A 16,653-nucleotide genomic window follows, 5' to 3' on the forward strand; every position below is an offset into this window, starting at 1 on the left:
TTTGTCTTAACCTTCCAGCTGGACTGGAAGCTCCCTGAGGGCAAGGACTATGCCATTCATTTCTGTATCTTCTCCACTACTATATGCATAAAAAGAGGAAGAGAAAAAAAGTTTCTATGACCAGACTCAGAACTAAGCACTTTAAAAAAATCTTATTGGATCATTCAATAACTATATATTGCATGAATGATTTTATAGATTGTAAAATTTGTTACCCCAAAGTACCTTTATTTCTCCCTTGTAGCTCATGGTCTCACCTATGACTGTTTAGAGATACAGTAACCTAGGCACCAAAAATTTCAAAGTTGGACAGGAATTAAATTCATAGGTAAAAAGAAACTTGATCTCTAATTAGTTCAAGCTTCTCATTTTACTGATGACAGAACTGAGACTGAGAGAAGTTAAATGACTTGTCCAGGCCACAGAGAAGAAGCCTGAACTGGTACTGAAATCCTCTAGCCTCAAATGAATTCTGCCTTTAATATTACCAATAAATGTATTTCTAATACCCTCTTGAATAGTCACCATTGATGAGGAGCTCACTATCTTCTGAAAACAAACATTAAGAAAGTTTTTCCTTATATTGTGTTGAAACTCTCCTGAACCAGTTTAATTGAATTCAACAAACATTTATTATGGATCTATTAGGTACAAGACACTGTACTGGACTCCTGGGATACAAGGACAGAAAACTCCCTGCCCTTTAGGTCCTTATTTAATCCCAAAATAAATCTAATTCCTCTTATATGTGATTCTTTTTTTTTTTTTTTGCAAGGCAAATGGGGTTAAGTGGCTTGCCCAAGGCCACACAACTAGGTAATTATTAAGTGTCTGAGGCCAGATTTGAACCCAGGTACTTCTGACTCCAGGGCCAGTGTTTTATCCACTGCACCACCTAGCCCCCCCCCCCATTACATGTGATTCTTGATCAAATATTGAAACTTTTATTTCTCTCCCTTTCTCCCGGTCTTCTCTGCTCCAGCCTAAAAATTCTTGAACCTGTAGTACACTGTCTTTGGTCCCCTCACATTCCTGCAGGTAATTGCCTCAAGTTTTTCTCCAGTTTGTCAACATCCCTTCTAAAATATGGCACTCAGAAGTCCCTATAGATTTTATTTGATCATGACAGAGTGAAGGAAGATTCTATCCTCTCTCCAACTGTTCACTATACTTCTGATAATACAGCCCAAGGTTGAGTGAACTTTTCTGACTTAAACTGTTTGTAGTCCCCTAAGATCCTTAGATTTCTTCTAGGTCTAACATCCTAGATGTATCCCCTTCATCTTTTACTTGTACAGTAGAATTTTTTTCTAAATCCAAACTATAAGAATTAACATTCAGCACACAGCAAAATTCTCCTTAACTTTGGCTCATATGTCTTAGAATACAAGAATGGTTAGCCAATCAGTTCCAAAACTACATATCCACTATATCCCAGTCCACATCTATCCATCTTGTCAACAATGATGGCTGAAATCAAAGCTATCTGTAGTCAGATGAAAAATTGCTCGAAATTATTTCTGATATAAGAAATGCAAATTAAAGCATCTCTGAGATACCACCTCACACCTCTCAGATTGGCCAATGTGACTAGAAAGGATAATGATCAAAGTTGAAGGGGATGTGGGAAATCTGGAACACTAATGCATTATTGATGGAGCTGTGAACTAATCCAGCCTTTCTGGAGAGCAATTAGGAATTATGCCCAAAGGGCAATAAAAATGTGCATACACCCTTGGATCCAGCAATACCACTACTGGGTCTATATTCTGAAGAGATCATGAAAAGGGTAAAAACCTCACATGAACAAAAATATTTATAGCAGCTCTGTTTGCAGTGGCAAAGAATTGGAAATTGAGGGGATGTCCATTAACTGGGGAATGACTGAACAAAATGTGGTATATGTATGTGATGGAACACTATTGTTCTATTAGAAACCAGGAGGAATGGGATTACAGAGAAGCCTGGAAAAACCTGCATGAATTGCTGCTGAAATGATAAGCAGAACCAGAACATTGTACACCTTAACAACAAGATGGGGTGATGATCAAATTCCATGGACTTGCTTACTCCATCAGTGCAAACATCAGGGACAATTTTAGGGGTCTGTGATGGAGAATACTTTGTGTATCCAGAGAAGGAACTATGGAGTTTAAAAGATTTAAAATTATTTTAAAAAATTTTTTAAATCATCTTATATATTATATAATTTTGCTGTCTCTAATATTTTCTTTTTTCCTTAAGACATGTTTTTTTCTCTCAACACATTCAATTTTGATGTATGCGTATCATGGAAACAAATGTAAAGGCTATCAGATTAGGGGCGGCTAGGTGGCATAGTGGATAAAGCACTGGTCTTAGAGTCAGGAGTACCTGGGTTCCAGTCTGGTCTCAGACACTTAATAATTACCTAGCTGTGTGGCCTTGAGCAAGCCACTTAACCCCGTTGGCCTGGCAAAAACCTAAAAAAAAAAAAATTAAAAATGATGGCTGAAATGATTTTTTTTCAAAAACTTTTCATGTACCCACTCCAATCCCACTTCCTCTAAGAAACTTGCTCTGATTCCCTTGACCAGAAGTGTTATTACCTCTTTTCTCAAATGCCTCATAAGACTTTGTTTCTCTTCTATGCATTTGTTATATTGTAATTTGTATTATAGCTTCTCACTCCAATTATATATTTTTTTGATAGGTTTCTTATCTCATTCATCTTTGTATATCCTCACACTATACCTTTCTCATAAATGGTAAGCTGCATTTGAATTTGTCCCAAACTGGTATCCCAATCAAGTTATATTTGTCCCTAAATTCCAGGAGTAGGTGCAGTAGAACTCATAGGCTCTATAAAATTGAATGAGCTGGATAAGACTTGGTCTAACCAGTCTAATTTAGAGGTGAGTTAACTGAGGCCCAGTATGATTAATTTATTCAGGGTTACAGAGACAAAGAATTTGAGCTAAGATTCACATCTAGGCTCCTGGATTCCAAATCTAGCTTTTCCACTCTATCAGATGGCCTAATACATCCCATCCTCCTCCATTCCTCTCAATCAGTTGGTCAACAAACATTTATTTGTTTACTAAACATCTGTGCTAAATGCTGGAGATAAAAGGAAAAGTAAAAACATGATCCTTGTCTTCAAGGAACTCCTTTTCTTATTGGGGAGACAACAGGAAAACAAACAAACATACAAGCACAAGAAATATACAGTGTAGTCATTCAAAGGTGCAGGTTGTATGCAGCTTCAGGATCTTTGTAGGTCTAAAGGGGAAAACTTCTGTGGGTAGTAAAGGTAGAGATGATTTAAGCTTATTATATAACTGCAGCTCTGTTTCTTATTACCTGTGGTATCTTAATACCTCTGGGACTCATTTAGTCTCTCTGAATCTGGAGGGAGGGAGTTGAGAGTGTGTGTATGTAAGGAAGTGATGGGTAGAAAGATTTAGGGAATAGGGTATAGGACCTTGGAAGGTCCTGAGGATAGAAGAGTGCAGTCTGTACCTTAACAGGCACCCCATGCAAATAAACCACAAAATAAACCAGTCTGGTATAATGGGAAGATTACTGAGTTTGGAGGCAGAAGACATAGGTTTTGTATCCTTTATTTATTTAACATTCATTTTCAAACTGTTGAGTTCTAACTTCTCATCCTCTTTCCCATCTACTACTATTGAGATTACTTGGTCTGGAATCAGTCGTCTTTCCTTCCCTCTTCCCCATCTCCCAATTAAGAAGACAAACAATATGATATTCATTATATGTGTGAAGTCACGTAGAACATATTTCTATACCTAGATTTGAATCCTGAGCCTATCATTTACTAGCTTCAAGACTTTGTATTTAAAAAAATGTAAGTAATTTCTCTAATATTTCATTTTCTTCTTTAATAAAATAGAGATAGCAACATTTGTAGCAGAGATAGAAGAGATAGTGAATTGAAGTAGCCCTATGAGGGCTATAGAGAAATGTTGGCTATTATTGTTATGAGTTATGATTTGCTGCCAGACAATGCTTCAAGCACTTTTGGTGACAATTTTTGTTGTTCAGTCTTGTCTGACTCTTCATGACCCAATTTGGGATTTTCTTGGCAAAGAAACTAGACTGGTTTGCCATTTCCTTCTCCAATTCATTTTACAGATGAGGAAACTGAGATAGAGTTAAATGGCTTGCTCAGGGTCACATAGTAGTAAGTATCTGAGGCCAGATTTGAATTCACCTCTATCCATTTTGTCACCTAGATAGTGACATAATATATTTTTATCCCTGCCTTTAGGACCCAAGAACCTTGAATTTGGAGTCAGAGGCACATGGGTTCACATACTTTATCACTAAATTGTATGACTTTGTCTCTCTCTTAATCTCCTCTTCTGTAAAAGGAGAGGGTTGGTTGGTTGGTTGCTGTTTTCATTTTCAAAGAGGACCAAAACAACATTGCTATGTTGGAGTAAAGGTTTAATGTGCCTAACTGTGGCTGATCAGACCACAGACCAGATCAAAATGAGGACAGAAAACCCTACCACAGGTCAGGTACAAATGTTCTTTTCTCCATTTTGGGTATGTCATACTGAGCACGTTCTGTACCAGCATCTCCTGTGTCTCACAGTCAATACTAATGCTCTTCAGAAGACTTTGAGAGTGTCTTTGTATTGATTCTTTGACCTTGTGTGAGTTCTCTGGAAAATAGTTTTAGGCAACTGTACATTTGGCATTTGAACAATGTGGCCAGCTCATTGGAGTTGAGCTCTCTCCAGAAGAGTTTGAATGCTAGGAATTATATAACCTTTAAGGTCCCTTCCAGTGCTAAATAAATGATTTTAGAGTGAGAGATAGGGCATCTGATATTTCTCTTGAGAACACAGAAGGTATGCAGAATTATGGCAGGAGGGATTAGTTTAGTCACAAGTCAAAGAACTTTCTATTACTGAAACAGAAAAAAAATGACCAGGAATAATCAAGGTGGGGGGGGGGTGGTATCTCTTACTCCAAGGGTCTTTAAACAATGAAAAGACACTAAAAATCCTAGGATTTAGACCAGGAAGGGACCTTAGAAATCATCCAGTGGTGAGTGGAATGCTCCAATGATAAGCTCCTTGAGGGCAGGAACTATATAATTTTTGTTCCTTTATCTCCTGCTCCTAGAAAATTGACACAGAGAAGGTGATTAATAAATACTGAATACTTGTAATAAATATGAATAAATAAAATTGAATTGAATACAACTCCCCCTCATTGTACCTTGTTCTAAGTCACATTGTAGCCAGCCAAAAGGAAAAGTTTAGATGTGGTCATCCTTTGAGATAGGGACATAAAAATAATGATTTCCCAGGCCCTGGATTTTTTTCTCTTTTTTTAAAGCTCAATTCCCTGGCCTCTTCTATAAGGCCCTGGGAGAAGTCATTTCCTTGGCCTGGCTGGTGGCTATCTTACCTCCTTGCTTCTATTTTTAGGAGTCTTCTTGTAAATAAGATTGAGTGATCTTGTATAAGAAATGAGAACACCTCAGTCCTTGCTTCTCCCCAGTACTGGAAATACTGCACCCAGGAGATACCCTACCAAAGATACATGAGGCTCACAACAGCAAAGTGGTAAATCATTTCCCAGGAATAGAGGTAAAGGGATACATTAAAGAAGGGATTTGGAGTTGGATAGACTTAGGTTTGAATCCTGACTCTGTTGCTATCCTGATGTGATCTGGGGCAATTCATTTTTCTTCCAAGCTCAGTGTTCACTGAAACAGATGACTGCAGATCTTTTTTCAGTTCCAGACCTTGATGCTTTATCAAGTTTTAAATTTTGTTTGAAAGTCTGATCAATACCACCATGCAGGAATGTATTGGAGCCTGTCAGCTGATCATTCAATTTTCAGTGTGAGCATTTACACATTGTAAAGAGGCAAACAGTACAAATCAAGACTTGATTTATTATTCTGTTGATTGTGTAGGCTTAAGAAAGTGATGAAGAAAATGTTCATAATGCAGATTAAATTTAAAAAGTTTGTCTAGAATCCATTTCCACATACCCACCCCACCCCCAGAATCAGTTGGGAAACCTTTAACAGCACATCACTACCACCATGTAAATTCAACAATCAGCCTGTGGTCTTTCCTTTGACCTTGGATCTGACTCCCTCTTTTCTCCATTAGTCACATTTTTGACTCAATTTAGAGTTTGGACAATGCTTTCCTCATCACAAGTATTACAGTGCCCATTTTACAGAAGAACAAACTAAAGCCTAACAAAATGAAATGATTTTCCCAAGGGTACAGAGCTAACTAAATGGAAGAATCAAGATTTGAACCTAGGTGGGCAGAATTGGAGGACAAAGTGGGTCCCTGCTCACCCTATTAGCCATACCTGTTCTTCAGACAGAAGCTATTACTTTAGTACCTCACTTAACCGAAAAAAAAAAAGCCCCAGGCCAAGGCATTTCTCTGATGAAAAGATGGGTACATCAGGTTCAGAATAGGGTGAGGGTCGTGGGCAAAGTGGGCAGACCCTCTTTTTCCCTCTACTCGATGTCACCAGCACATGGCCCGTCTACCCTCTGCTCAGGTAGAGGGGGAGCCTGAGCGAAGCCAAGCCTGGGGAAGGTGGGGAAGGGAGGAGCCCACAGATGCCACCTCCTTTTCCTCCATCGTCCCCCTCCCCACCCAGACCATAGCCCCCATGGAGGGCGAGGAGCAGGAGGAATCAATCAGGGTAATGAAGCCACAGCCTGCCATGCACCGCGGGGGCACCGAGGAGCCGGGGACGGTGCCAACTCTGCCAGACGGTTTGGAGGAGCTGGCCCAGGCTTGGGCGGCGGCGGCGGCGGCGGCGGCGGCAGCGGCGGATGCAAAGCAGCCCCGTGCTGGTGGCGGCTCTGCTGAATGTGGATACCTTGATGGGCCCCCTAGCAACTGCACCTTGACAACACCGAGACTCCAAAGGGGATGATCTTAAAGGTGCAGGACTCGCTTTCTTTGCTTCCACTGCCCCCCATCCCCATACCGCCTCCAACCACTGGAGGAAGAAAATGGGATTGGAGTAGAAGGACTGGTGTCAGAGGGGCAAGGGGATGGGGGATCAATACAGACTCACTGTCTGCCCTCCTAGGAACAGAATGGCACTGGACAGTCAACTCAGCAGCATCAAGGGATGATGAGTTTAACTGTCCACCATCCCCTCTTATTTCAGCTTCCACGAGAGTCTAAAGAAAAAGTAGTGAGCTAGGCTCCCTCTTAGAAGACTGGAAGGGAAGCAACAAGAGGTTTAGGGGATTAGTCCTAAGAAGGAACTCCTCACTTCAGATGGTGGACAGGATGAGGGGGAAGCAGTCCCTGTATCAAAGTGAGATGCTTCTCTCCATTCTTCACTTCCAGCATCATCTTTGACAGGACTGTGGTGTAAGAATAACAATTCTCATTGTTAAATAGACCTGCCACTGAGCTAACTGTGTGGCCTTGAGCAAGTCACTTCACTTTGTTGGGCCTCAGTTTACTCACCTATAAAATGGGTTCACACTTACATATTTGTTTACAAAACAAAAAACACGTGAGGTAGGAAATAAAAGCATCATCACACTATTTTATAGAGCAGGGAATCAACCCTTGAAGAAGTTAAGTTGCTTGCCCAGAGTCAGGTCAGGAAGCTAGTGTTAAAGACAGAGATTTAAACCCAAGCATTTTAATTTTAAATCTAGCAATCTATCCTTTGCACTGGGGAGGCTGACATACAATACTTGAGGACCAAATTCATCTCAAGTTCTTCAAATAAGAATGATTTTTATATTTTAAAATACTTGTACAGTATGTTGCAAAAATATAGATAGCAGGTCAGATTAAGTCCAAGAGTCATAGTTATTGGACTTCTGCTTTACACTATGAAGAGATGACTTTTTGGATGTCCCTGGAAGTTTTGTGACTCTGCAGTCCTTTCCCATGGTTTCATCATGGCATCATAGTTTCCAGGCTTCAGAGGTTAACAGGGGATGTATTATTTAGGTATCTTCCAAGCACTGGAACAGGAAAAGAGGGTAGGGTGGGAATGGAAGGAAGCAGTGCTGCCAAGTGGTATTATGGGCATACTAATTTCAGAAAGGACAAATGGAGGGAAAGAAGCAGGCAAGGGTGGCTCTCACCACCAGCATCACCTCCTATGAGAGGTACCTTTGTGCCCTTCACTCTCTACCTTTCTTTCACCTAACTCCTCCACAAACTAGAGGTGAATTCTTTAGAAATTCCCCAAGGGGCTAGCTGGGGGGCCAGCTGGGGGGAGAAATACTGACCTTTCTGGCATCTCCCCAGGATTATGTGTCCAGTATCTCAGAGAGCCTGGCTCACAGCCTTGTTCAAAAAAAGTGCCAACACTATTGACTCCACCTAAAGAAAAGCTGATTTGCATACTGTTTGCACATTGCTAATTAAATGTGAAAGGCAGTTATTTCACCAGATCTGCCCCCACCATCTCTCAGTGTTCCCTCAAGCCCAAGCTCTTCTCCTCCAAGTCCCCATCACACTCTCCTTAGGGTCTGCTTAGACCCTGCCTCTCCTCTCTTTTGGAATTCCCTCAGCTTTAGCTCTTGTCCCCTAAATAATCCCCTAACTCCTTTCCCCTTCTCTGGTTCCCCTTACTCCCTACTGCACCAAAGGAAGTCTTTTCCCAATGAGCTTTGTGACCATGCATGGTTTGCTCCCATGGTTGAGAATTAACAGAAAAATGCAAATGTACATTAATTTGGGCATACATATATGTACATGAATGTGCATACATGCACAGAATCAAGTGTTCATACACAAACCTTCTCAAACCATTACACATACATGTAGTCAAAAATGAAGAAATAGTCCTGGGTGTATCCATGTCACTCAGCACTCCTACTTGCATCTAAACAAGTTGGGGCCTCTAGTGACCCAATGGTCCTTCACAATGATCATACACAACCTACTCCCCCTCAGCTGCCCCTGTTCCTTCTCTGGGACAGGCAAATCACATCAGGATAAATGCCCTAGCTGCTACCCAGTCGGAGCAACATCTAAGCTTCTAGACATATAATAATAGCAATAGCTATCATTTATATAGTGCTTACTGTGTAAGCCACTATATAAATGGGTGATATATATAAATACACACACACACACACACACACACACACACACACACACACACACACACAAACGAGTGAGCCAGCCACTAAGTTAGTGCTAAGGGCTTTATAATTATAGGCATCAGACCTGAGATTACTGTGATTCTCTGAACAAACTTCTGGCTAGTCTGTATCTCCTAGTGTTTGGTCTAGATTGAGATTAAAGAATTCTGGAGGCAGTTTTTGGAATGAGGAGGACAGAGATGGAGTGTGGGTTAGATTTTTAACTGTCCCTCTGCCTTCTTCTAGAGATTCTCTTCTTCCTAGCAGGGAAGATGGAAAGGGTGAATGTGTAGGGGAAGTGGGGGGGGGAGGTTGTTAGTGGGTAGTGTGGGAAAGAGGCCACCCTTTGGACCTCACCAACTCTAGCTTCCAGCTGGGCACGGTGAGGACCTATTCTCCTGGCTCTATCCTCCCACAACCAGGAGTCATTTGGGTGGGTGGGGGGGTCATCAGAGGGGGGAGGGTAATGGGGATGTCTGGGGGATCTGGCCAGCAAGTGCCAGCTGCACGCCCCAGGCCTGCCCCGAGCCTCTTGGCTGGCAGCCACACCAACCCCCAAAGGAACTGGCTTGTTTTTTGAGGGAGGGGGTATGGTGGGAGGGAGGTCAAGGGGGACATTTCCTGGCATGGCAGTCAGTAAGGTAAAGTGAAGGTCACCAAGTCAAAGGGTCTTTGCCTTTGCCTCTAGGGAATTGATGGGTACATTGCAATATGTCCCCCCCACAGTAACTATTGAGTACCTGTTTCTAAGTGATGATGACAATGTGGAAAGAAGCAGAGGATTTCATGGAAAGACAGGCCCAGATTCCCCATCCCCTGAACCTGAGGCCTGTTCTTCCCTGAGATGGTTGCAGGGACAGGAAGGAATTTGAGCCAGCTAGTTACCAGCTAGGGAAATCACACTAGGTTCAGGACTGATACCCAGGTCTGAATATATTTAGGAGCTCAGGTGCCACCTTACCCTGACAGGACCAGAGTACTGATCCTTATTTGCTCAGTCTTACCCAGAGAGGGAAAGGGGTAGCTGATGAACCTTGGGGAACAGAGCAGACTATGAACGGTCATCATGGAGATTCATTGGAAATAACTTTGGGTTGGGTTGGGCACATAGATGTATCGGCTTGTCTAGATACAAGCAGAGGTGGTGTGCAACATGGACACACCCAGGTCTGGTTTCTTTTTTTTTTTTTTCATTTTGACTATAGGCATGTTTGAGGATGTTTGTGCATGCATTGTAACCACTGATTCTTCCCATGCATGGAAATTCATGTGGATCTACATTTATGTACCTTAGATTCTTAACCATCCCTCTACCTTTTAGGGACTCTCTTTTTCCTCACAAGGAAGATGCAAAGGGTATATATAAGGGGAGATAGGGGAGGAGGAGTTTGATGGTAGGTTTGGCAGCAAAGACCTTTGGCAGCTGGACTACCAGCCTCCAATTCCCTCTTTAGGGCTGGATATTTGCCACAGCCATGGATCCCTTAACCCCAGCAGATCCCTTCTCCTGAGAGGAGGGGGTTCTAGATGTATTGGACCAATAGATCATATGCCCATGCCCCCTTTCCCCATAACAGATTCCCTCTCTCCCTTACAGGTCCCTCCTCCTTAGTTGCCCTTCCTCCCTCCAAGTTCTTCCAGAGCCTCCCAATCTTGTTAGGATGCACCCTTCCCATATAAGAAAGGAGAAGAGGCTTGAGGGGTGTGGGGTTGTTGGGGGTGGGAAGGGCAGGGTCAGATATTGTTCAGCTTTTGCTTGAGTCCCCCTGGAGCATGGCTGCTCATTTGAAATTCCGATTTAAAACCGAGCAAGCAAGCAGCTCTTTAAATTTCTGCATTAGCATGCCGCCCGGATGCCAGGCCAAGATGTTGGGATGGATTTGGCAGGAACGCCTCCAACAGTGGCAGGCGGTGGTGTTTGCCAGCAATAAAACAACGAATGAATAAAAGAAGGCTCGATTGGCAGTGACTGAGGCCCAGGTAGCTTGGTGAGGGAGGGGTGGGGGAGGGGGCACTAGCATGTACTGACACATGTATGTCTCTGTGTGTGCAGGGAGGGCTTCTGTCTCTGCCTCTGGTCGACTCCTGTTTGCTCACTATCTAATCTAGGGCTGCAGTGGAATGTGGGGTGAGGGCACCGGTTGGCTTGGGGCCCCTTCCAATTGGTTTCTTCCCTCCCCCGGGGGGAGGGGGTTGCGATCTGGATTGGAGGGGACAGATGCTGCTTTTGATGAGGACGTGGAAACTTGGCTAATGGCCTGGGCTGCCCCACTTCATTAGGGACCCAAGAACAGGTGAGGTCAGAGGGAGAGGAACATTCTGCCCATCACCCCCCTCACTCTCCCTACCCCAGTGGTTCCCAAACAAATAGCTCCAGAGATTGGTAGAGGCAGGCAGGGCAGTATGGAAGGGACATGATGGGGGAGGAGAGAGAGGTGATGATTGGAGGAGAAAGGCAACACCTTCACTAAACAGCCTCCATACCCCATAGAATTGATTCTTCTCTTTTGGGTTTTGGGAGGCCAAAGCTAGGGTTCAGAAGAATGAGAGAGACAGAGAATAGGGAGAGGTGGTAAAGTTGGTTGGAGAGAGGGTGGTATATCTGAGAAAAGAGGGAAAATAAAAGTGCCCACTGAGAAGGGGAAGATATAGACTAATCTGTCCCATCCCTCTCCATCTCACTGCACTCACCCTCCTCCCTACCCCGAGAGCCCACTCTTAATTGAAGGGTGTGTGAATGGGCGGGGGAGGCAGTTTGGGTTGACGGAGCTCAGACTATAGGAGCAGCAAGGCCTTGACAGAAGACTGGATGCCCTCCAGAGGTCATCTGATCTGTCACTGTGAAGGCAGCGCAGATTTCTAGTACTTACCTCCTTACTGATTCTCTATATTCCCTTGGCCTTCCTTCCGCTGCCCAGCTTGGGACTCAGTTCTCATCTTCCCAAACATCTCTGAGGCAACAGAGACAACTTGGAAGGGGGTGAGGCAAGGCTGAGAGAAAGAGTGAAATCTATAAGGCTCTGGCTTCTAGAGACCTCTCTCAGAGACCTCCCCTAGCATAGAGAGCCCTTACCCCCTACATAAGAAATAAAATTTGATTCAAATAAAAAATAAATAAAATTTGATAAGAAATCAAATGATTTGAGGGTTGAGATAGAAGGATTGATTAATTAACCTCAAAGATTTATCCCAGCTGAAGTTGCTTGGATCTCAGATTGTGCTCTCAGGATAGTCAGAGGGTATGGAGAGGAAAGAGAGATCCAGACTTTCCCCAATGGAGAGTGACACCTTTACTTTTTGAGAGAGAAGGGGGATTTGAAAGGAATTCATCTTATCTTTTCTTGGGAAAATGACAGATTCTTGATATCCTGCCCAAAGGCCTAGCCATCAAAGGTCCATTGAGTGGCCAGGTACACCTTGAGAGGCAGGAAAATGTGTATGTGGGGAGGGTGGGGTAGAGTAAAGGTGTAGGTTTAGGTCAGAGAGACATCTTTGTTCTTCACTTTATCTGACTGTTCCTGATATATATTATCCTCCAAAATATGGGAAAGATGGAATAAAAAAGGTAGTCACTGCTCTGAACTCCTCTCCACCCTAGACCCCAGGCTTAGGTCTCCAGTGTGATGGCCCTGCAGGAGGTGAGGTGAAGCTCTTGTTTCTTGCTGCCTCCCTGCATTAGTCACGAGGCATTGGGCACCATTGTCTCCTAACCTAGTTCCTGGCCCTGCAGGAGTTCCCTGCCTGAGTGTGGCACTGCCTCCAACTGGGGCCTAGTCCATCACAGACCCTCACCAGTGGAGAGCTAGTCCTCCCCTTCTCTGGGTGCTAGCTGGGGTGGAGAGCTGGATTTGAAAGCTGCTTCTAGTATGACTAGTAGGTCCCATGTGGATTTCAGTGCTTTGGGTGAGGAGAAGGAGTAGCAGGAAGATGGAGGGGAGCCCTCCCCACCCCAGGCGGCAAGGAGCCCAGAGCTTGTTCCATCACAGACACCCCATCTGTCTCCCACAGAAGGCTCAGCTTGGGGGAGGGGGTCAGACAGAGGAGGGGCATTGGGGGTATACACAGTTCTACAGACTGAGTGAACATAACAGTCTTGTTGCTGGCAAGGGAGAAGAACTTGATGGGTCGGGACCACCTCTGTCCTAAGTAAAGGTAAATGGATAAATACCAATTAGAGGCTAACAACCAGGATTCCAGAGAGTCAATGATGAAGCATGTTCTCTCACAGAGAGGCAATGCACTTAGGGTGTAGAATGAGACATATTTTGAAGCTATGGCCAGTGGGAGAATTTATTTGGTTTGGCTCTTCATGCTTGTTACAAGGGTTTTGTTTTTCTTGTTACAAAGGAGAAAAAGATTTTTGTTCATTAAAAAAAGTGAATTAAATTCTGAAAAAAATCAAATATCAAAAGCTGAGGAAGGAATTATTGTTGGGCATTACCAGGACCCTTCACTTACCAAGTAACCGTATGCTTGATTTGTTTCTCTCTGTACTCCTCAACCCCCATACACCCTGCTCCACATGTAAGTGGAAAATCCCTGCTCCCCATTTGCCAACAATTCTGATATACATTTGGCAAGAAGGGCCCAAAGTTTGAGCTTAAGAATGTTTGAGTTCAGGTCAGTGCTAGATTGATGTGGTCCTACCTCTCTTAGGATTCTATCCTCATTCATCATTTTTAGCCACCTCCTCCAGGCCAGCCCCAAAGGGCACAGGTTTTTAACCTAGCCCTAAGGGGTACAAGAATATATTTTAAGAGGTATGAACTTGGATAGGGAAAAAAATTATACTCTCATTTCAAAATAATTGGTTTCCTTTATAATCCTATATATTTTATTTGATGCATTTAAAACTATTATCAAGAGAAGGATTCCATGGGCTTCATCAGAATGATAAAGGGCTCTCTGAATAGAAAAAAATTAAGGACCCCAGCTTCAGGAGTTTTCTACAAAGGGCTCAGGAGAAATCTTAACCCATATTATATTCAGTAGAGAAAGACCACTGAAAGTATCAGAGAAATTGTGGAAAAACAGCCAATAATGTACTGTCTGGTAGAACTAGCAACCATTTCTGACCTTTCTGGGAAACAATTTTCTTTCTTTCTTTTTTTAAATTTATTCTCCCCCACCCCCCACAGAAGGCAGTCTGTTATTTTCAACTGTGCTAGAAAAGTCATTGAATTGTACAACCCCTTGATCCATGACATCACTTCAGGCTTTATATCCCAAGGAGGTCAAGGAAAGAGGAAAAGGTCCAAAATATAACAAAAATATGCATAATAGCACCTTTTATGATAGCACATAATTGGCAATAAAATGAATGCCAACTAGGGAATTGCCAAATTGTGGTATATGAATGTAATGTAATATTATTGTGCCTTACAAAACAAACAGTATAAAGGTGTGGCAGTGTGGTGTAATGGTTCAAGGGCTAACTGCAGAGCCACGATAATCCAATGATTTTAAGGTACTAAGGTTGTTTGATCCTGGGCAAGCTATATAACTTCTCAGTGTCCTGGGCAACTCTCTAAGACAAAAACTACAGAAGATTTGTTCAGCCTCATTGGTAAGGGGCGTTTCTTCCCTGGGACTTCCTTTTTACTTAGGAAAATCATAGGATCAGACAAAGGGGGAAGAAGACATTTACCAATATGAAAAATTGTAAAAAGTTTATAAAGACTTGTATGACCTGGAGCAGTAATCTATCCTGAGACCACAATGATGTCAAGGAAAACAATGTAGAAAGCTATCCAGAATCTGATCACTGCCATGACACAACTGTGACTTCAGAGGACTGAAACATGAAGAATTCTTTTCTCTTCTCTGCAGAAAGATGGTGGCCTATAAGTAAAGAATGAGGTATAAGTATTGCCAGTGTCCTGATTTGTTTTGTTTAATCATTTGTTATTATAATGGAGGATTCTCTTCAGTGGTAGAAGAGCAGGCAGTCATTGTGAAGCAACATCGATTAAAAAATGATAGCATTCATCATTTTTTTAAATGGTCATGACTCAAAGCCAGAAAACCCAGGTTTTAGTTCCAGCTTTGTCATTGTGTGATCTCTTAAGCAAGTTAGTTCTCCTTTATGGCAATAATTTTTTCATTTATAAAATAAGGTGGTTGGACTGAATAACCTCTAAGATACTTTCTGGATTTAAGAATCTAGATTTAATTCAGCTGCATCTTTCCACTGTAGGTACCCAATGACCATTTGATTCTTTGAACATAGCTTTGCTCCCTCATTTCTCTTAAGATTCTTGGAGGTCAGTGGGGAAGAGGTGGTCTCTATAGAAACAGATCAAAGATTAGGTGGTAGATTAGGTGGAAACAGAAGGGGAGAAGTGAAGGAAAAGAGAGAATAAAGAGGAAAGTACCTGATGCCTAGAACTGGTCTCCCTGTGGAGGTCAAATATTCCTCTACCACTTTGACTGAAGCATTCTCTCTTTGTTGTACACCAACTACCAGAGATAGAACCAGCTTTGTTGAATATTAGAGGACAAGGAGGAGCTACCAGAAGGACCTGAGTTTCCTCATTGTAGTCAAGTAAGGCCCTCAGCTCTTTATTGGGGATTCCCTTTTCAATGAAAACTATAGATTCAGACAGACAATTACAAATATGAAGGATGCAGAGAAATTTATGAAGATTGGTATGTACTGTAGTTCATTTGAAGACTACCCTAAGAAGAAGAATCTAGTTTTTCCCATTATCTCTTTCTTCAGTGTTTCCCACCATACCATTTTGGAAAGTTCTTAGTTTTAGACTCATTCCTTCATGCTAAAGCTTGAGCTCACCTTTGGGGGCACACAAGCAGATGCCTGTCAATACCTTCTGAAAAAAGTGCCATGTAAACCTGGAACAGGGACTTTATTAAAAATAGGTGGGGGTGGGGAGCAGAGTGGGTATAAAGAGATAGATATATCTCATGGTCCCTGTGAGTTATTAGAAAGAAGGCACTGGTGGTTGCTAAGCAACAGGTCTCTGAAGAGGACGAGGCACACTGTGTGGAACAAGGCACCATCAAATGAACATTAGAAAAATGGGGAAGGGGCAGGGGCACCTACTGGGACCAGGTAAAAGGACAGAATCGGTCAGGTCACTCTCAAGGCTAATCATTCCTAGACTTTAGGGGCTAGGGAGAAAATACCTAACAAGCTTTATCCCTACTATCCTTCAAGGATGATGGTGGAGGTGGTGGTGGTGGTGGTGGTGGTGGTAACCTGGTTTCCATAGATACTCAGATTCTCTCCAACATTGGCCTGTGGGGTGCTTATGGGTCTTTCCTATCCAATTCTGGGGTATGCATTTTTAGGATTACCCTTCCCTATATTTCCTAAATAGGAAAGGGAGGAGTCAGACTTCAATTGGGCTTGAAGGATCCTAAGGGGACCTATCTTTTAGAGGATGGAGGATGCTTTGTTAGAGGGGATATGAAGAGTTCCTTACAGAGACACCAGCAGTGGAGGTGGGGTGGGGAGGAAAGCAAGAGCAGGACCAAATGGTAGCATCAGATGTAAAGACAGATCT

General features: G+C 42.8%; 1 protein-coding gene across 2 annotated transcripts in view; it reads right to left on the reverse strand.

Moving 5' to 3' along the window:
- Window positions 1-958: 958 nt before the first annotated feature.
- The window catches only part of CDK12 (cyclin dependent kinase 12), a 95,547-nt gene continuing 79,852 nt past the window's right edge, over window positions 959-16,653 (reverse strand). Inside the window, exons 17-18 of one of the 2 annotated variants that reach the window (XM_074224038.1) lie at window positions 11,998-12,118; window positions 959-7,996 (exon numbers count right to left, since the gene is read on the reverse strand). The gene's annotated coding sequence lies outside the window, so the exon portion shown is untranslated. The remainder of the gene's footprint in view (window positions 7,997-11,997; window positions 12,119-16,653) is intronic. The other variant, XM_074224040.1, reaches the window with a different exon arrangement.

The sequence above is a fragment of the Macrotis lagotis genome, chromosome 2, assembly GCF_037893015.1.
Source record: "Macrotis lagotis isolate mMagLag1 chromosome 2, bilby.v1.9.chrom.fasta, whole genome shotgun sequence".
Lineage (NCBI taxonomy): Eukaryota > Metazoa > Chordata > Mammalia > Peramelemorphia > Peramelidae > Macrotis > Macrotis lagotis.